The following is a 22,529-nucleotide window of genomic DNA, read 5'->3' as shown; positions in this document are numbered from 1 at the left end:
CAACTTGAGGCAAGGATTTTAACAGTATAGCACTTTGTGCCTTTCCATGGCTCTTTTAATGTAGAAGCAGTGGAAAGATGTCCTCGGTTTTTATAGCTATCTTGAGAATTAAGTATCTTTTGATGAATTACAAAGATATACCTCTGTCACAGACAGCAGGCATTCTATTTAGCTCCCCCCACTGTTATAAATAAGCAGTCAAAAAATCCCTACCATTCCTGCTATTTAACCTACACTTCTGTTTATTATTTTCAGTATTTTTTTATTTTAAAATTACAGATCTAAGGTAAGTCCCCCTTAGCTGACCTCAAAGCAGTCCTTTTTGTTGGGGGTCTATAACTAACACCCCCTTAGCTGACCTCAAATCACTCTTTTTTTGGAGGGGGTCTATAAATAACACCTCCTTACCTAACCTTAAAGCAGTCTTTTAGTGGTCATAGGTTCATAGGTAGGTACTAGGCTATTGGCCCTAGGGCCTATATAAGCCTAGCCAAATGATACCCTGGCTTTTGCCACCCAAGAAAATTATTTTCCTGTGCCCCTGTCAAGCAGAGCCACAGAAGTGATCCCTGGGGTGAATTTCCTATTTCCCATCCAATCATCAAGATTTTTCTTGAAGAGTGCTAATGAGGAGCTCTGTTTGACAGATAGGTAGTCTGTTCCAGAGTATGGGAAGTCTCTGGGACAGGAATCTATCCCTCCAGCATGTTCTGTTTATTGTGGTGACAAGGTTTAGGTCCCTAGAGCGTGTAGCTCGGAGGGATTGGGATTTCTTTACATGGAGCATGTCCAACAGCTCTGGGTTTGACATAGCTTTGTATGTTAGGCAGAGATTGCCTCTGAGCAGGCGATATGTGACAGAGTAAAGGTGGAGTTTTTTGAGGCGGTCTGCATAGGGCATCTGTTTGAGGCCGGTAATCCTCTTTGTGAGGTATTTCTGTGGCCTTTCCAGTTGTTGTAGATGTCTTGTGAGGTACATACCAAAAGGGGAGTTGTACTCTATAATGGGTCTAATGAGTGATGAGTAGAGGGGAACAATGACCTCTTTTTTTCCTGAATGAGAAACCTTTTGTGATGAGGTGTGCCAGGTAGAAGGATTTCCTGACTACTGTGGCAATGTGATTATCAAAGGAGAGACTAGTACTGTCCACCTGTGTCCCAAGGTCTCTTATCACACTTTCGGTGTTAAGTAGACTACCACCTATGTGGTAGTTCATGGGTACAGAGTATTTACCAAAAGGGATGACAATGCACTTTTTGGCATTGAGCTTGAGGCCATGGCTTTGACACCAGGCATCTGTCTCAGTGAGGTCTAAAAGGTCTATAAACAACTCACTATCATAGTTGCCATAGTATTAGTTGTCCAGCAATTTATTTTTTACCCACTAGCTTAGCTGTCATGGTATTAATTACCCAGGATTTTCTTTAAAATATGACTTATTCTTAAAACTAAGAATGCTTTGTAAATTTTTATCAATTTTTAAATATGGTTTCTAAAATTTCTGTCAGGTTTACTTGTTGAAAAGAAAGTATTCACCCTATTGTTTCCATTAATACTACCTTTATTAGTTACTGTTCATATTATGACCTAATATGGCACTATGCCATTTGCCACCACTACATACCTCTCAACCTTTTATCGCATGAAATCTGCACAAATCTTAAATTAAGATGGGTACAAAGGCCAAGAAATAGGGACACATTTATAAACTAAAGAAGTGGCTAGAATAAAGTATTTGTGTTACCTTGCATTTTCTGAAGGATAGGAAGTTGGAAATTCAAGTGAATGTCATTATTTAGTGACTTTGATCCTCAGTGACCTGCCAGAAAACCACATTTTTTATGAGGAGCAGACCAAAAATATGAGGCAAAAATCTGGACAATTGAGAGGTACACACTACTATGGTATGCTCAAATTCCACTACTAGTATGACATATGAGATGCTGCCTAGCGGCAGGGTATATTTAATTTTAAAAAGCTGCTCTTCCAGCCTATGTTTAGAAGATTTTCAAATTTAGTGTTTAAGTAAAGTAAAGCAGTCTTTTAAAAGTTAAAACATAACTGCAAAGCAAAATACATTGATTGGTGTTTCCATAAACAAAACAGGTAGATATAGTTTGATTTTGCTAAGAATGACCCTGTAAAGCCTGACAATGCAAAGTATAAAAAGAAAAGTATAACAAATTCACACTACAGGTAAAATGAGATTTTCATGGGGTCCTACCCCTCTTAGATCCATGCAGCAGGAGACACCTTAATTGTAATTAGCTCTGAGATTAATGCATCTTGTGGAAAGGAATGCAGTTACTTTAGGGTATTGACTTCTTACACAGCCATCCCGGATGGATGGGAATTTGTAGGGCTGGTCTTTATACAACAGTACCACATCTGAACATATTCACAGTGTTCTGCTGATCTTTCTCGACTGGTATATATGAAATATTCATAATTAAACCTGTTAGAACACAGGGCCTGATTAAGTGCCAGTCATGTTTATAATATACAAAAGAACACAAAATATTTATGTATATCCTGTAATACAGTAACAACAAAAATACCCATTTTATCCAGAGTTTATTTAAGGCAGGCGTTTTCTCTGCGATGTGAGCTCTTCTTTGTTAGTTGTTCAAGACTGAAGAACATCTGTAAAAATACAGCATAAGGTTGTAATAGTGTTTGCATTAATTTTCTACAATAGCACTGATCCAGAATCTTAACTAGGAGTAATACTGGGCTAGGTCTCCTTTTATAGTTAGCTATTTTTTAAACAAAAATAAATATATGAGTCCAAATATCCTCCCATCTGACTTCAAATATTCTGTCCATTTAGAAAAAGTGACTAATCCATGCAAATGCTATATTTCTGAGCTATATTCTGAAGTAACAGTGACAATAAAAAGGTAAAATAAAAACTTGGAAGAAAGCAAATCATTAAAACATTCTGTGGGAAATAATGGTTCATAAAGGGTTTCTGTTGTGTGATACGGTTTTTAATATTTGTTTTTGTAGCAAATTATCATTGCTATATCTTCAACTGCTACAGTGCCATCCTGTCTGAACAGCCATTGAGGTATCCACAGCTGCTGTGTTATTAACCTCTCCAAATGCACTTACGAAATAGTTTCACTATCTGACAGCATGATATACTAAAAGAATAGTCCTGAGATTCAGAAACATATCCACCATGATGGACACTGGCCTCCCTCTGTTTAGATACCTGGTGCAATACAGCTTAGAGCTCATTATCAATTAACAAACTGAAAAGTCAGAGCTAGAAGTGTAGGTAATTATTAATCCCCTTCACGCCCAGTGCAGGACCTGTGGCAAGGGACAGAAAGCTGCATTAACAGCTGTGGAAACAGTTTACATCATATTTTGTCCTCATGTGCTAATAAGTGAGAAGATGAGAAAAGGAATATGCTGCTTTAAATGGGCCAGTGCACTGTTTAAACCTATTTTTGCCACAATATGGTGTGGAAATAGAAGTGTAGGAGAGTGAGACAAAAGGGGGAAGCAAGCTGAGGAAAGTCCTCAAGAGAAACAGGTAAAGAAATAATGTGATGGCGTGCGGTAGGATGAGTAATATTTTTTGTTAGACAGGTGCACACTTTTTTACAAGAGGGAAAGGTGTGGAAAGTGAATGCATGGTAAGAGCATGAGGGTAGGTAGCAGAGGTAAACACACAAACATATATATGATACACTGGAGGAGGGGAGGACAATGGTTTGGGGACAAACACTGCTGATAGGAGTACTGGACAACAAATAAGAGAAGGTATGGACACAAATGGGAGGGATGCACCCTGATGGAGGTCAGGCTCCTATTATACCCTGCCTGTGTAATACTAAGTGAGAGGTTAGACAGCACCCTGTCCACCATCCTAATTAGGTCCTGGCTGGGATGTTTCTGGTAGAACCAGGCAGAAATGCATCTCTACTTGGTGCATGAGGAGTCTTTCCAGGTGGATGATGTGGGCATCTATCTACTGGTCCATCAGCTTCTCCATTACCTTTTCCAGCTCCCTGTGGGTTACATATGGCTGGGCCACTTGTGGGAACAACTCTGCTCCTAGCCAGTGAAGCATCACCAGGGAAAGGAGATGATGGCACATCACTCCTCCCTATAAAGGAGTATGGCATATCACTCCTTCCTAAATGGGAGGATGGCATATCACTCCTTCCTAAATGGAAGGATGGCATATCACTCCTCCCTAAAGGGTAGATTGGCACATCACTCCTCTCTAAAGGGTAGGATGGCATATCACTCCACCTTAAAGGGTAGGATGGCATATCACTCTTCCCTAAAGGGTAGGATGGCACATCACTCCTCCCTAAAGGGTAGGATGGCACATCATTCCTCCCTAAAGGTTAGGATGGCATATCACTCCTTCCTAAAGGGTAGGATGGCACATCACTCCTTCCTAAATGGGAGGATGGCATATCACTCCTTCCTAAAGGGTAGGATGGCACATCACTCCTTCCTAAATGGGAGGATGGCATATCACTCCTCCCTATAAAGGAGTATGGCACATAACTCCTCCCTAAAGGGTAGGATGGCACATCACTCCTCCCTAAAGGGTAGGATGGCACATTACTCTTCCCTAAAGGGTAGCATGGCACATCACTCCTCTCTAAAGGGGAGGATGGCACATCACTCCTCCCTAAAGGGGAGGATAGCACATCATTCCTTCCTAAAGGGTAGGATGGCACATCACTCCTCCCTAAATGGGAGGATGGCATATTACTCCTTCCTAAATGGGAGGATGGCATATCACTCCTTCCTAAAGGGTAGGATGGCATATCACTCCTCCCTAAATGGGAGGATGGCACATCACTCCTCCCTAAATGGGAGGATGGCATATCACTCCTTCCTAAATGGGAGGATGGCATATCACTCCTCCCTAAAGGATAGGATGGCATATCACTCCTCCCTAAAGGGTAGGATGGCACATCACTCCTCCCTAAATGGGACAATGGCATATCACTCCTCCCTAAATGGGAGCATGGCATATCACTCCTCCCTAAAGGGTAGGATGGCATATCACTCCTCCCTAAAGGGTAGGATGGCACATCACTCCTCCCTAAAGAGGAGGATGGCACATCACTCCTTCCTAAATGGGAGGATAGCATATCACTCCTTTCTAAATGGTAGGATAGCATATCACTCCTTCTTAAAGGGGAGGATGGCACATCACTCCTCCCTAAAGGGTAGGATGGCATATCACTCCTCCCTATAGAGGAGTATGGCACATCACTCCTCCCTAAAGGGTAGGATGACATATCACTCCTCCCTAAAGGGTAGGATGGCAAATCACTCCTCCCTAAAGTGGAGGATGGCACATCACTCCTTCCTAAATGGGAGGATGGCATATCACTCCTTCCTAAAGGGTAGGATGGCATATCACTCCTCCCTATAGAGGACTATGGCACATCACTCCTCCCTAAAGGGGAAGATGGCATATCACTCCTCTCTAAAGGGTAAGATGGCACATCATACCTCCCTATAGTGGAGTATGGCACAGCACTACTTCCTAAATGGGAGCATGGCATATCACTCCTTCCTAAAGGATAGGATGGCATATCACTCCTTCCTAAAGGGTAGGATGGCACATCACTCCTCCCTAAAGGGTAGGATGGCACATCAGTCCTCCCTATAGAGGAGTATGGCACATCACTCCTCCCTAAAGGGGAGTATGGCACATCACTCCTCCCTAAAAGGGAGGATGGCACATCACTCCTCCCTAAAGGGGAGGATGGCACATCACTCCTCCCTATAGAGGAGTATAGCACATCACTCCTTCCTAAATGGGAGGATGGCATATCCCTCCTTCCTAAAGGGGAGGATGGCACATCACTCCTCCCTAAAGGGTAGGATGGCACATCACTCCTCCCTAAAGGGTAGGATGGCACATCACTCCTTCTTAAAGGGTAGGATGGCACATCACTCCTCCCTAAAGGGTAGGATGTCACATCACTCCTCCCTAAAGGGTAGAATGGCACATCATTCCTCCCTAAAGGGTAGGATGGCACATCACTCCTCCCTAAAGGGTAGGATGGCACATCACTCCTCCCTAAAGGGGAGGATGGCACATCACTCCTCCCTAAAGGGGAGGATGGCATATCACTCCTCCCTAAAGGAGATGATGACATATCACTCCTCCTTAAAGGGTAGGATGGCACATCACTCCTCCCTAAAGGGTAGGATGGCATATCACTCCTTCCTAAAGGGTAGGATGGCACATCACTCCTTCCTAAATGGGAGGATGGCATATCACTCCTTCCTAAAGGGTAGGATGGCATATCACTCCTCCCTATAAAGGAGTATGGCACATCACTCCTCCCTAAAGGGTAGGATGGCACATCACTCCTCCCTAAAGGGTAGGATGGCACATCACTCCTCCCTAAAGGGTAGGATGGCACATCACTCCTCCCTAAAGGGGAGGATGGCACATCACTCCTCCCTAAAGGGGAGGATGGCACATCACTCCTCCCTAAAGGGTAAGATGGCACATCACTCCTCCCTAAAGGGTAGGATGGCACATCACCCCTCCCTAAGTGGGAGGATGGCATATCACTCTTCCTAAATGGGAGGATGGCATATCACTCCTTCCTAAATAGGAGGATGGCATATCACTCCTCCCTAAAGGGTAGGATGGCACATCACTCCTCCCTAAAGCGTAGGATGGCACATCACTCCTCCCTAAAGGGTAGGATGGCACATCACTCCTCCCTAAAGGGGAGGATGGCACATCACTCCTTCCTAAATGGGAGGATGGCATATCACTCCTTTCTAAATGGTAGGATAGCATATCACTCCTTCTTAAAGGGTAGGATGGCACATCACTCCTCCCTAAAGGGTAGGATGGCATATCACTCCTCCATATAGAGGAGTATGGCACATCACTCCTCCCTAAAGGGGAGTATGGCACATCACTCCTCCCTAAAGGGGAATATGACACATCACTCCTCCTTAAAGGGTAGGATGGCATATCACTCCTCCCTAAAGGGTAGGATGGCAAATCACTCCTCCCTAAAGGGGAGGATGGCACATCACTCCTTCCTAAATGGGAGGATGGCATATCACTCCTTCCTAAAGGATAGGATGGCATATCACTCCTCCCTATAGAGGAGTATGGCACATCACTCCTCCCTAAAGGGGAAGATGGCATATCACTCCTCTCTAAAGGGTAAGATGGCACATCATACCTCCCTATAGTGGAGTATGGCACAGCACTCCATCCTAAATGGGAGCATGGCATATCACTCCTTCCTAAAGGGTAGGATGGCATATCACTCCTTCCTAAAGGGTAGGATGGCACATCACTCCTCCCTAAAGGCTAGGATGGCACATCAGTCCTCCCTATAGAGGAGTATGGCACATCACTCCTCCCTAAAGGGGAGTATGGCACATCACTCCTCCCTAAAAGGGAGGATGGCACATCACTCCTCCCTAAAGGGGACGATGGCCCATCATTCCTCCCTATAGAGGAGTGTAGCACATCACTCCTTCCTAAATGGGAGGATGGCACATCACTCCTCCCTAAAGGGGACGATGGCACATCATTCCTCCCTATAGAGGAGTGTAGCACATCACTCCTTCCTAAATGGGAGGATGGCATATCCCTCCTTTCTAAAGGGTAGGATGGCATATCACTCCTCCCTATAGAGGAGTATGGCACATCATTCCTCCCTAAAGGGGTAGATGGCATATCACTCCTCTCTAAAGGGTACGATGGCACATCACACCTCACTATAGAGGAGTATGGCACATCACTCCTTCCTAAATGGGAGGATGGCATATCACTCCTTCATAAAGGGTAGGATGTCATATCACTCCTTCCTAAAGGGTAGGATGGGAAATCACTCCTCCCTAAAGAGTAGGATGGCACATCAGTCCTCCCTATAGAGGAGTATGGCACATCACTCCTCCCTAAAGGGGAGGATGGCACATCACTCCTCCCTAAAGGATAGGATGGTATATCAGTCCTCCCTATAGAGTAGTATGGCACATCACTCCTTCCTAAAAGGTAGGATGGCACATCACTCCTTCCTAAATGGGAGGATGGCTTATCACTCCTTCCTAAAGGGTAGGATGGCACATCACTTCTCCCTAAAGGGAAAGATGGCATATCACTCCTCTCTAAAGGGTAAGATGGCATATCAGTCCTCCTTGGCTGAGCTACCAGGGAGGCAGCCAGCTAGTTAAGTGGCATATTCAGGTGCTGCTTGGACTTGTTGGGGGTGATGGAACTAAGCCTAGACAGGGATACTGCTGTGGCAGGTACTGTATATAAAAGACAAATAAAGGGAGATGAATAACATAACAAACATAAATCACATTTTAAAAAAAGAAAAGGTAGCAGCAAAGGAATGGAGGAGAGAAAGAGGGAGAAACTGCATTAACACTATGTATGACCTTTATAAAATCATGTTAGAATTAAATACTTGGTACAAAAAAAAATGCAGAAGCAAAAAAATAAATAAATAAATAAAACGCTGAGGGACACCACGGCTGTCTGATATCTACAGGTTGCTATGCTCTGATGTGCTATCTAACGAGATGCTACACCGGAAAACATCTTCAGGGTGTAATACCTCCACTGCTAAGTATATGCAGGTGTAGTACTGCTACCCTACCTACAAACTGCTGGAACATCATTCTGTCAGGAAGAGAAACTGCCTCCCTTACCAACACTTACTGCAGCACTGGCATATATGAGCAGGCCTGCCAGTGAAATGAGCACACACACACACTGCCTGACTAACATGTGAAACAACATCCAGGTCAATACTAAGACCTACACATATCTGCAGATCAACAGTTCCCACTGTACAGTTTTCTAATATGCATGCAGTTTGTTTAGAACTCATGCAGTATAAAAATATTTCCATAGGCAAGAACATTTCAATAAAGAAAGGGATGGACATACACTCCCTTGTGCCTGGAAAGCCACTCCATCCTTCTCCAGAAGAGGAGACTGTTCTCCTGAATATCCCCCCCCCCCCCAGCAGTGGAGAAAAATGAACATATTTACTTGCAGTCCTTCTGTATATTAGTCTGGAAACAAAACTTTCTATAAAAAAGTGCAGTATCATACATACTTACAATACATCTCAGGTGGTCTTACTCTGATCTTACAATCAGTGAAGAAGCTCAGGATGGCACCTCTGTGGGTTACTATAGTGGTACCTTCAGTGCTCACCAGAGTGAGACATACTGGTGGCATCACTGGTAGTGATTCCTTACTGCACTACTTTGTCAGCCTGCCAGAACCAGTGCCATTAGAAGCAATAGTCATGCTTCAAAACTCATTCCAGAGAAAAATGGCTAGCATCTTACAGTGATTCCTGTTTTCAGCTTTGACAAATGCTATACAGCATAGGGCATCTCAGAACCATGACTTCTGGCAAGGTGTGAATATGCCAATATTAATAGGTGTTCATATTGATGGAAAAGTTTGAGAAATGAAACAGCATGTATGCATTCTCTGCATGAAGTTTAATTTTGACCACCTTACCTCCATTGGCTGCAAAGGCAATATGTTAAATAACATGCTAAGTGTGCCCCACATGTATTCATGCAGGTTCACGAGAGTATGTGAGCCTATTATTGTGACTATGGTCATTGGCACAGTGTATAGAAAGAGGGATGAAACATTCATGACCTAGGCCCTCAACTATATACTCACCCTGTTCGGAGCCTCAGATCTTTGTGATATAACCACCCCAGTGGCTGCAAACAAGCTCATCACATGACAGACAAAATCATGGAAAACAATTACAGCAATATCTCCTTTCCTTATCATTTTGTGAAATCACTCCCCTTCAACTATTAAATTTATTGGCCATCCCACCATATTCAATAGTACCAGAATACAAAAGTGTCTACCCCTTTCAATCTATCTTGCTCTTCTAAAAATAGTGGCTTTCCACTTAGGCAGCTAAAACTTAAGATACCCACTTTCATATCTAACTGCTTAGTGCACACTGCAGTGTTTAGGATAAACCATTTTTTCATCTTACCTTTAAACATCTATTGTAAGACCACCAGTTATTTGAGAGCCCACATTCTGCTTCTCAGTAGTCATCTTGGGATCAGTGCTTCTGTTTTCTCCTGGTGAGAGAAGGAGTATAGGGAGATTATTTCCTGGAGACTGCTGATCACCAGAAAGCCTAATAACTGCTTTATAGGTGACAGCTTGGAATCTGTGCTTATATTCTGGTCCTAGCGAGAGAAGGAGCAGAGGACATTGATTCCTGACTGTATCTGGTTGGAGAGTGAGTGTCTGTGCTTAACATTCCTGATTGGTCTGCTTGCTGTTCTTGGCATCTACCAGAAAAAAAGCTACAAGCCTACAGACCCTTGCATCTTCTGGGACAAGACTGTGGCCTGCTTCTCTTCTTGGGAGTGGTGCTAATATTTCTCAATTGGTGAGAGAAGAAGCAAAGGAGCATTGTGTCCCAACAGAGTGAAGCTGTAGTGAGACCAGCATTAGTAGGAGCCAGGCAGTAGCCATTCATGCGATTCCCCTCTTTTCATCATTCTTGACAAGCTAATTCTTTGTTTTCAGTAAGCGCTGCTTGAATTGTTTCTAACTTCAGAATATCTGCCTAAATACTTCTCCATAAATTTTCAGGGTCTATGTATTAGTTTCCCTTCAAGTGTTTGGCAGTGCCCTGTACAGACTCAGACATCTTGAGTGACATTTTTCCTGTAAAAGCACAATTGAAATTTCTCCAATACTTAGTTGCACACAGGACAATTAGCTTGCAGTGACAAGCACTGTCCACATAGTTGCAAACTGGATACTCCTGTCAGTGACTGATATTCTCATTCCAATATCTAATCAATAAAAAAGGGTCTGTTGCCATGGATATGAACTTCCTTACTGTCTCCATTACCAGCTTGGTGGATATGGGCATCCTGAGGCAATGTAGAAATTGCCTTATGTTTACTGACAACCAGTTAATTCTCAAAAAACTGATATGGTATGTGAGAGATGTCACTGGAGGCAAAGCTCTCACATAAAAGTACTCCTAATGTTAATAAGGTTGTCAGTAGTACACACTCTGCACCCATCATGCACAATTCAAAACAGACATATCAACCCACATATGCGGAGGCACTTACATGTAATCTTCCTAAACCACAAAGACCTTCTAGATGAAGTGAACGCAATAAATACCCTCAGCAACCTCAAATACACTCTTTCAAAACAACACCCCACATCAATACATAGACCCACATCTCATGGAGCCTCTACCTCTAAGCCCATCTGGCAAGCCACACACAATCCAACATTCTGGTCATTGGAGACTCCATCGTGAGACACACTGATGTACCTCTCACCAGGATGAGTAAGAAGAAAGTTATGGTCAGTTGCTTATCAGGGGCTAGGATCCACACATTATGCATGCACTCGGATCATTAGACCACAATTACCAATATGGCTCAGTCATAGTCCATGTGGGAGTAAATGACCTGAGACATACCTCCCTAGGCTATATGAAGATAGACATCATGGAGATCCTGGAATATGTGTCTCAGGCTGGTATGAGCCTAGCATTGAGCATCATTTTACCTTCTCCAAGGATGATGCCACAATACGAACAAAAGATGATTGACTTTAATAATTGGCTTAGTTTCTGGTGTCATTCTAAGGGGATGGAATATTTGTCAAAATGCAAGGAGATGGCCAACAGACCACCCTGCTTTGCCAGGGATGGTCTGCACCTCTCCCCTCTAAGCTTTTGAATATTAGCTAAAACATTGTCTTTCCCATAGTGCCTTTTTTAGGCAATGCCAAACTGAAAGTACTTCCAACACAGCAAATCAAAACCAAGAAAATCTAAAGGTATTACTGCTCAATGCTGAGTCTGAACAAAAAACTCCACTCCCTAGAAGCTCTTTCTACCCTAGAGAATGCTGATGTCTGTGCGGCCACTGAGAGATGGATTAAAACCATGGCGGGCCCACCAATTGTGCAAGGGTATAATGCCTTCCAGCTTCCACACATTTAGGCCAGCTGCTTCACAGGCAGGAACTAAGGCTGGAGGTGCACTATTTACATAAAAAATATATATACTTCAAGGCTGATCAAACAGGACAATGCACTTGAGCTGCGCCATGCTCAAATCACCATAGGTAAAATCCAATACTACTTCCTTGCAAGTTATAGGTCCCCCTCTATGACTCAGGAAACTCATACCATGTATTTAAAGTTATTAGAAACACTAACCATCCAACCCAATAGCATACTCATGGGTGATTTTAATTACCACACTATTAACTGGGAATCCTATATGACGCCAAACCTACATGCACAGAGATTCCTGGATTTTGTAAACACAAACTCTGTGGACCAGCTAGCCAATACACCAACCAGGGGTGCAATCATACTGGATATGGTCCTCACTAATATGGGAGACTGCTGCACACCCCCTACTGTAATGCCTTCCTTGGTAAGGTCAGACCACAAAATGGTCGCCTTTGAAGTAAAAAAAAAAAAATGGATCCCCAGCTAAACCTGGAAAATTCAGGAATTAGAGGAACTATTCTAAGGCTAACCTCCTGCTATTAAGTGAGAACCTGGCGACATTTCAAGCCACTCTAATCCCTGAGAACATTGCTGCCTGTTCAGAACTGTTCACAGACACTCTGTACAAGCATGTTAATAGCTGCATAGAGGCAGCTGTACCCACCAGGAAGAAGTACAGAACTAACTCAGAAAACAAGCCACCCTGATGGAATCACAAAATCAATAGGCTGTGTAACAGAAGGAAGAAAATCATGGCAAAAATTAAGAGGTGCAGCATCCAGCAAGGTAAAAGCACTCTCATTAAACTAAACAAACAACTCAAGAGGACAAATAAAGTCTACCAAATCCAAATTTGAGGTAAGTCAAGGAAACCCACAAACCATTCTTTAGCTATGTCAACAACCTCAAAAGCAATACACAACTGTGTGCAGAGCTCATTGTAAATAGAGCCACCTATACTGAGCCAGAAGATATAGCAAACCTCCTGGCTGATAAATTCAGCTCCAACTTTACCCATCTCTCCCACTCAACCTTCCTTCAGGAAATATCATCAAATATAACTCCCCCTACTATCACTAGGGAACAGGTCCTTAATACTCTCCCTAAGACCAAGAACACTGCATTAATGGGTCCAGACAATATATCAGGATGCTTTCTAAATAGCATGAAACATGACCTATCAGGGCCTCTGGAATTACTATTTAACTGTAGACTCTAAGCTGGTTCTGTGCCTCATGAATGGAGAAAGGCAACTGTCATCCTTCTGCACAAAGGTGGGCCATCTACAGACCCTGGAAACTACAGACCCATACGTCTCAGTAGTCTTATATGTAAAGCTGTGGAAAGAATTATCATGGAGATGATCAACTGAGATATAGCAAACCTACAGACACTGGACCCAATCCAGTTTAGTTTCGTCGAGGGCAGATCATGCCTACTCAACCTAGTGGACTTCTTTGAGAAGGTCACCAAAGCAATGGATGAAGGCAAAATCATTCACACTGCCTACCTTGACCTGGCCAAGTCATTTGACACAATACCCCACTTGGGCACTGTTGACAAACTCAAGAGGTTAGGTACAAACCCGTATGTCACCCAGTGCATAGCCAACTGGCTCACAGACAGGACCCAGGAAGTTTGAATTGGGAGTCCACCTCTACAAAAAGGCCAGTCACAAGTGGAGTCCCTCAGGGATCAGTCTTTGGACCGCTCCTTTTTGGCATTTACTTCTCAGAAGTCAAGGCCAATGTCAGTGGTCTTTGGCTGCCTAAATTTGCAGATGATTGCAAATTAGGAGCTGTCATTGAATCTCACACTGACACAAATGTTCTCCAACCTCAAATCTGCAACCCAACTAGCCTTCATAGTCCAGTACACTGACTTCACACTTATCTGCTTGGCCCCTACCCCCCAGGATCTACAAACAAAAATGCAAAAATCTTTCCAGGACATAGAAAATTACCTCTCTAACCATCAACTCATACTAAACCCTAACAAAACCAAGTTAATTGTTTTCAATTATAACAAACCCAAAACATGTCAGTCCCTCCCCACTTTCAATCCTTTCCACAAATGGTACCAAAATAGAACCCACTAACCAAACCAAACTTCTAGGTGTCACAATTGATGAAAACCTAAGGTTTGATAGCCACATCTCCATCACCATCAAAAAAGTCCACTCCGAACTAGGTACCCTATATAGAATCAAACCTTACATTACAGAAAGTGCCAGACTAGCCACTGCCCACACACAACTACTTTCCATCCTCCTATACGGCTCCCAAGCATTTACAAACATATGTAAATCAGACCTAAACAATCTAGAATCCTGCTACAACAAAATTGCCAAATTCTCTACAGGCCACACATACAGAACCCACCACTGCTCAGTACTCTCTTAACTCAAATGGTTAGAATTCCCAAACCTTCTAACATTAAACCAACTGCCCATAGCCCACAAAATAATTCACCAACCAAATGACTGCTCGGCACTGGCTAACCTCATCCAACCCCACATAAATTCTAGATCATTTAGATCCTCTAACAAACTAATGTTAAAGATTACTCAACCCCACAACACACGAGGCACCACGCTCTACTCATAAAATTTCCAAAATCTGGAACACTCTTCCTCAACCTATAGCTAAAAACCCTAGCATTCATGAGTTCAAACACCTCCTTAAGGAACATCTAGAAAAACGCTGGCTCTGCTCCTGCCATACTCCTGGCTAGTTCACCCACTAGTCCCTCCCCACTTCCCTTAACTAGCTCATTCCCACTGCTGCAGTTTATTATCTGATGAAGGTTAACTTGATCCAGCACTCTTTCAATTAGATATGTACGCCCAAATACTGATTGGCCTGACAACTGTTTTGGAGACTGCATTTCTTTATCTTGCCAAACTGTATCACACTGTTTTTTACTATTAATTCAGGTGGTAATTCATCTCAAACTGTACTAATTTTGTTAATTGTTAATTAGTGTTATCAGTCTAGATTACTATACAGGATGTACAGTGTACATTGTAAATATTATTAATATTTGTCAATCTGCTTGTTCAGTATTGTTAATTTGTTTCTACTGTATGTATGGAGCTTTTTCTCCGGGCCTCTGCTGAAAATGGGACTCGTATCCAGCCGGACATTACTCGGTAAACAAATGAAATAAATAAATACATATATTAGAATTTCACATACTGGCTAATATCATCATTGTTACAAACAGTGCCATCACTTTCACCCACCACCCCTCCCCCAATAACCACAAGAAATGAATAGTGCAATAACACTGTATCAAGCATGTATGCTGTGCTTCAAGTGTATATCACTTTATTCTAAAATAGATTATACTAGGCAGACCAACAGGCAATCATAGAACCAGTGGCTGCAAATATTTGCTCTTATTGTTAAAAGAAGCCAATGTGTAATTGTGCTTCTGGTGCAGTGAGAAAGCCCCCACCCCCCAAGTAAAAACTGACTTTATGTTTTACTTTCATGTAGCACATCATAAGGATTTCAATAAATGGGTGACTTAACATCCTTTAGGCATGTCTTCCTTCCTACAGGAGAAAGATGAACATGTGTTCATACTACAACACCAACAACAGAGCACACCCTGACTCCTCCCATAATCACTTGTTGTTCATTGCACAGTGGCAGTAGACAGCAGATCAAAACTCTTTAGCAGTTTTATATGTTGAGTAATTTCTTCACTACAAGCTCTTTCACCCTAGTTAACTTCACCATTTCATTAGCAAAGCTGCTTTAATTGCATTTCCTAGTGCAACAGTAGGTTACAAATGTTTCCAGTACAGTTAAAAGTCACGTTCCTTGGACATTTGTAAAAGTGAGATCTACCCAAGACAAACTAGCAAAGCTAAAGTTAGGCAAATCTTAAATCTTGCCTTACAAAGCCTGTAAAGTTGTTTTTGTTTTTCTACATAATCTTTCACACAGATGTTCATAGGTTCATAGGTGTTTACTAGGCTAATGACCACAAGGACCTTTTAAGCCTAGCCATGCATCACAAATCTTTGAGAAGTTCTAATACCCTTGATAAGTGTAAGCATGGGTCTGGGAGATTAACTATTTACAAGTTACCTGTTTCTGTTAGAGACATAGGTGTCAAACCGGGGATTAATTTCTGGTTTCTCATCCAATTGTCCAAGTTGCACTTGAATTGGGTTAGGGAGAAACTCTGCTTCACATGGATGGGGAGCCTGTTCCGTAGATGGGGTAGTCTCTGGGCTACATACCACGTCCTATTTATATCACAGGCAAGGTTTAAGTCTTTACAATGGGTAATTCTGGTGCTGTTTGTTTTGTGGATATGCAGGAGGTCCATCAGAGTGGGGTCTGACAATGCTCTATATGCCAGGCTTAGATTTCTCCTCAAAAGCCTGTAGGAGACACACTACAGGGATAGGGCCTTGAGGCAGTCTGCATAAGACATTTTACTTACACCCTGTATTCTTTTAGTGAGGAACCTCTGTGGATATTCCAGTTGTTGCATATGCCTGGTTAGGTACATAGTAAAGGGTCATTGTACTCAATGATAGGTCTGATGAATGCCAAATACAGTGGGACAATGACTTCCTTGGACTTAGATGCCGTACCTTTATTTATAAGTTGTGCAACATAGAATGATTTCCTCACCACTGTGGACATATGATGGTCAATGGCTAGATTACTATCTTTGTGTGTCCCTAAGTCCCTGACTACTGGGACAACTCTAAGGAGTGTGTTGTCAATATGATAGTTACCAGGGATGGATGACTTCCCAAAGGATGCATTTCTTAGCGTTTAGTTTTAGTCCATGGCTCTGACATCAGTTGTTTGTCTGTGTCAACCCCTCCTGGAGTAAAAACTGTAAAGAGTAGGTGGCCAAGTATGGATCCTTGGGGTTCTCCTACAGTGATGGGAAAAAGGGGGGACAGAGTGTTTTCCCATTTGGTGGCTTGCTGACGGTTAGAGAGATAACTATGGAACCAAGACAGGGCAGCTGTGTTGAGGAGATGGGATGATAGTTTGTTTAGTAGGATTTAGTGGGAAATGTTGTAAAAGGCTTTTGACATATCAAGGAATTTGGAGGAGACAATTTGGCCTTCATTTATGAGACCTTAGAGGGTGTTTGTAAAGGACAGTAGGGCAGTGCTGGTACTATGTTTTGGCCTAAAGCCATGTTGATTGGGGGACAGTAGCTTGTGCTTCAGGAGGTGGGTGAGGAGTTGGGAGTCTGGCACAAGCACTCATGGGGAATACAGAAGCAGTTGGTGTACTGGTGGCCATAAATGCCATAGATACTGACCCTCACCTGAACTGCCTGTTTCAATGTCTGAAATGCAGTGAATGTGCAGGGCTATCACTGAGGCACAGGCCTGCAACACCTCAGTCTTTGCCAAGATGGACTGTGTTCTGTAAGGTATGTGCGAAGATCGGAGGGATTGCACATACTGTATCTGTGACATCCTACTGTCATTACTAATGCCCTCTGTTGCTTAGACAATTAATGTTAGGCATCCATTCTGCAGCCATAGCATGTCTGCCCGTAGTGTTAATGACTATCATGGATGTAGAATGCCTAGAACAACCACATACCGGCTCCACCACTTCTACCCCGACATCACATGTGGAGGTGTATACAGTCAGGTGGGATGTCCACTCAGGTGTAGTGCTCATTTCACTGACACATTTGGTATAGATCATTGCTTACAGTCATGCAGCATACCTACCTCTAGGCAAGGGCTTTTTACTGCCTGTGGCACTCTGAGAGGAGGCAGCTGCCATGAATGTGAGTGTGCATGAGATGCCTGCACTTCTTCTGTGGGTGCCGTGGACCTGTCCATAAGACCACTCCCCTTTGCTGCAACATCTGCTGAGGCTGTGTCCCAGCAGACACACATGTATTATCTAATTCTACACAAATACCTACACACACAAATATGCACAGTGACAGTGGTCTCTCCCAGAGTATTTTATATTTCTCCCCAGTCCATCCCAGATTCACAAACGTTCTTTCAATTAGAATGGCACACACCATTTTTCTATGGAAGACACTACACAAATGTGTTCCTCCCACCTTTGTAAACGATAACTGTGCCCTTTCCTTTGCACTTTATTTGGGGTAACAATGTCCATTTCATGGCATGTCCAGTCTACGCATGGGTCATCATAGTCTAGGTGCAGATTTGTACAAAACACAAATCCAAATGCAGCTGGGGATGAAGCTCTGCCAAAAAAGCAAAATGCAGTAACAGATTTGCATGCATCACTTTTGTAGTAGTTTATATACTTTACTCTGACCTAAAGCTATGAGTCAGCTGCTGCCTTTTTGTCAGTGCCACAGTATGCTGTGCTCACCTTTGTCTAGCACAGTCATCCCCTGCCACGTTTTCCTCCACTGACTCCTCATTTAGCTTATCCTCCAGTACCTGTTGTGGTAGGAAATGCTCTTCCTGCATAGCCCCCTGCTGCAACTGCTTCCTCAATAATTTGTTTTGTAACATTACAAATACTCAAGAATATTGTGGTAGACATTCCAGGATCATAGTGCAGGACAACACCAGAGATATTCACACAGTGAAAAAATGCCTTCAGTAGCTTTAACATCTTCTCCACAATGACATGCATTTGTGACAGAACAAAACTGGATCCTTTGTCTGCCATGGTCTGTGGATTCCTTATTGGTGAAATCAACTGTGGCTCTAGGCCATGTCTATCAGCACCAATTAGATGATGCTGGGAAAGGATGCCCCTCAAAAACTATTGATGTATATTATATGGGTGCCATAAATGGGAGCCATGAGCACTGCCGGGGTGGCCTGCAGACTTGTTATAGATTATATCCTGTGTATTGCACACCACTTGGCAGTTGATGTAGCTTTTACAATCAATGTACTTTCTTTCATGTGGGTGCAGTCTACCTCTGGAAAATAGGCTATATCATAAACATTTTGGATGGTGTTATGTTAGCTCTTTATTCTGTGGTATGAGGAAACTACATATACTGTAGCATGACATTGTGGAACTGGTGGAGTATCCTTGATGCAGATGCCAGGATACTCCCAGTGTGTCCCCTGTTGGTCACTGAAAGGTCCCTGTAGCTAGTAATCTCAAAGTTGCACATACTTTAGTAGCCAATAAAATAGGTAGTCCATGATTCCCATGGGATCGCAGATGAAGGTGACACATATCATTCAGTTTTTGTGTGTTGAATCTGTCCACGCCATGAAATATTAAGTGAAGTTGGATGAGATGGCACTATGGAGCGTGATGACACCCAGCACTGTGACTACTGACAGTAAGCACAGACCATTGTATATGCATAGTTGCTAAAGCTTATCTACCTTCAACATTCTTGTGCTATTTCACTGCTGCAACACAAAGATTTTATGTTAGCCAAATTCACTGGTGGTGTTGCTTACAGTCAAGAATTTTGAACACTTCTGAATCACTAGGCTATATTGGTTGTATTCACTAGCATACATGGAGTCCTTCATTTTTAATACTGCTGCTCATTACATCTCATTGTACCACCATTAGTATGCACTGCCAGCAACTATGTTGTTCAGTCTCCCTGTTTGTATTTGTTTTGACTATGACTTCCACATACCCTAAATTTATCTTCAGGTAGATAGCAAATGTTGGAGGTGTGATAGAGAAGAAAGAGGCAACTGGGAGCATATGTTTTAGGAGTATAATTAATTGGCATATTTTAAAACTTCCTTACGGAGTACTCTATCAGAAGTATTGGGTGAGCATCAGGGAATGCAAATGCTTCCAATGCCTACTTATAAAACAGTTACTGTTAAACAAAATCATCCAGAACTTTATCACTTTCTTCCCTCCTAACTTCCAAACCTCCAAAGGAATGCCATCTGTTCCTGGAGATTTTCTTGAAGATTGATTATACAGCACTGTTTTTATCTCATTGTCTCCTGTCTTAACTGTTAGTTGTTGAGACTTGACCTCTAACCTTGGCATAATTAAGTCTTCCACAAACATTTCCATTTGCACTGTTTCTTGATTTCCACATTTCTCTGCTTTATACAATTTTTTATCAAATTTCTGGAATATTTCTAAAACCTCTACAAGATCTCTGTTATTTTTCCTGTTATATGTTCCCTAAATCAGGCGATAACCCTTTCAACATTCTGTTGTTTAAGTCATTGTGCTAAAAGTTTTTGTGCTCTGGAGTTATCAAAATAGTTGCTTAACTGCAATCTTTCTAAACTCATGCAAATTATCCAGAGACTCCCTTATTTTCTCTTTAGCACTCTACATTTGCTCCTTCTCTTGATCTGTGAGATTCCCCTTATTTTGCAATAGTTTAACTTTTGGAAACTCCTCTGTGCAATTTTTACTACTTCTTAGCCATATATTTTTCCCTTTTATTTTGACCTTATTTTTAAATTCCATTTTCATTTTATCCCAGTCACTAGCTTTAATTTCTGAAGGTATTTCTATCTTTCTAAAACTTCTTGAATAATTTCCACTACCCACTCCTTAAATTACTCTGTTTTTACAATGTATGTGGGAATGTGCCAGGGTCTTATTTTTAATTCATTACCCTGCATTTTCATCTTATTTTTATTGGTGCATGATCAAATATAATTCTGAATGTGTGTTGAAGCTTTCAATTAAATGTACATGTTCCTGTGAAATACATTTTCTATCTAGTCTAGCCCAGTTATTGTACCTTGGGCATACCTCTCAACCTCTTAGAGCAAGAAATCTGGACAACACCATAAATAAAAGTGGGACAAAGGCCCAAAAATAGAGACAATTTTAAATATTGCTCTTACAAAACTAGAAAGTTGATAGAATAACAGGTTTTGCATTAGCATGAATTTTCTGAAGGGTACGAAGTCTGAAACTCAATGTCTGTCATTATTTTTTAACTTCAGTCTTTAATGATTTGCCACTAATTTGCCAGAAAAGTACAATTTTATAAAAAAACAGACCAAAAATATGAGGTAAAAATTGGACATTCTGTGGGAATATGTACATTAAGAGGTATGACCTTGGGGAATAATATGTAAATTCTGAGTTCCTACTACTGAATTCACATCTTTTATACCAAATATTTTCATAAATTTCTTCAGAAATCTATCCTCTTTTACTCTATTGGCCATTCTACGTCCCCAATACATCCTCACTTTTGTAAATCAAATTCCAGTCTCCACCTGTAAATAATATTCCCTGCTAAAAGTTGATTATGCCTCCCAAAATTTTCTTAAGGTCCATAAAAGCAGTTTTCAGTGGAACATAAATACATGCTATTGTAATCCTCCTCTCTTGATAGTAGCTCTTACTACCACAAATTTATAATTTTTTACCTTTTTTTCCTCATCTATCACTATTAGAGTCTTGCTAGCAATTAGTATAATTACTCCCTTTTGCCTCTGTCCCTGATATTCTGCTGAATATCTATTCTGAAATCATCTGTTTGTCAAATTCACATGGTCATTTCTTTCCAAATGTGCCTCATGTAGCATTGCTATTTGCACTGTGCATTTCTTAATGTAATTCAATACTCTTTTATTTTTATCTATACCTGTAAGGCCATTCACATTCCAGGATAATATGGACAGCATAGTCATCATGGTAAAAAGCTATTGTTCCCACCTATTATACATGACATTTTTTTTGAATGTGTATTTCCAGATTTTGTATTCCATGCATATACTAAAATTTGACAGGCTGTTCTTTTGTACAGTTGTTTCTTCTTATCTCTATTTGGACCTATGTCACAGTTTTTAAGACTTTGTTTTAATGAAAACTCTCAAACAAAAAAAATGAGTACAAAACACTCCATACCCTAGTAACTTGGAACAAACACACACAACTATGTACATCTTCAAAACATTAATTTTAACCCTCCAGAATGAAACAAATACCCCAAATTGATGGCTACAGCTACAGGCATTATCTAATGCAAAATTAAGGTTACCCATGCTAAAGTGCATACTATAGCTTGTGCCACCACTTATTATCTCTCTTCTCCTCACAGATATGAAAAACAGCTTGCATACTTTCAGAAAGCATTAACTTTCAGCCCTAACAAAATGAGCACTGGCAATCTTTAAAACTAAATTTCACACTGTTCTATTAACTGCATTAAAGTATTAAGGCTGCTAGGGAGGTTGCTACCTCTTATTCACTTCACATAATTTCAGACTTATTTTTTTACTGAACTGCTTGCCATTGTACTTGCCATTGTACCTTTAAATTTGATATTTCTGTTAGCAAAGAATACTCAGAATTCTCAGCAGACAGCTTGTCTCCATGGAAATGTACTCAGCAATGGGTCTTTGTAAATTTCGGTCACAAAATGCACAGCTACCCTTAGCTGCAGACATCTCGACTCAACTGAACATTTGCCAGAGGAAAGCAAACAAGCTGATATCATTTCAATTATAAGAAGATTAGCATTTCCACAGTTTTCATCACTTTCTCTTATTTTTAAAGCCTGCATATTTGACATTCACCC

At 41.7% G+C, this 22,529-nt stretch overlaps 1 protein-coding gene across 1 annotated transcript in view; it reads right to left on the bottom strand.

Annotated features, from left to right (window-relative positions):
- Positions 1-1,229: 1,229 nt before the first annotated feature.
- Positions 1,230-22,529, bottom strand: part of LOC122800112 — a 300,532-nt gene continuing 279,232 nt past the window's right edge. The window contains exon 8 of the mRNA XM_044069633.1: positions 1,230-2,644. The gene's annotated coding sequence lies outside the window, so the exon portion shown is untranslated. The remainder of the gene's footprint in view (positions 2,645-22,529) is intronic.

This window comes from Protopterus annectens, chromosome 4.part0 (genome assembly GCF_019279795.1).
Source record: "Protopterus annectens isolate FY-2018-M chromosome 4.part0, PAN1.0, whole genome shotgun sequence".
Taxonomy (NCBI): Eukaryota; Metazoa; Chordata; order Ceratodontiformes; family Protopteridae; genus Protopterus; species Protopterus annectens.
This window is presented reverse-complemented; position numbering and strand designations above follow the sequence as displayed.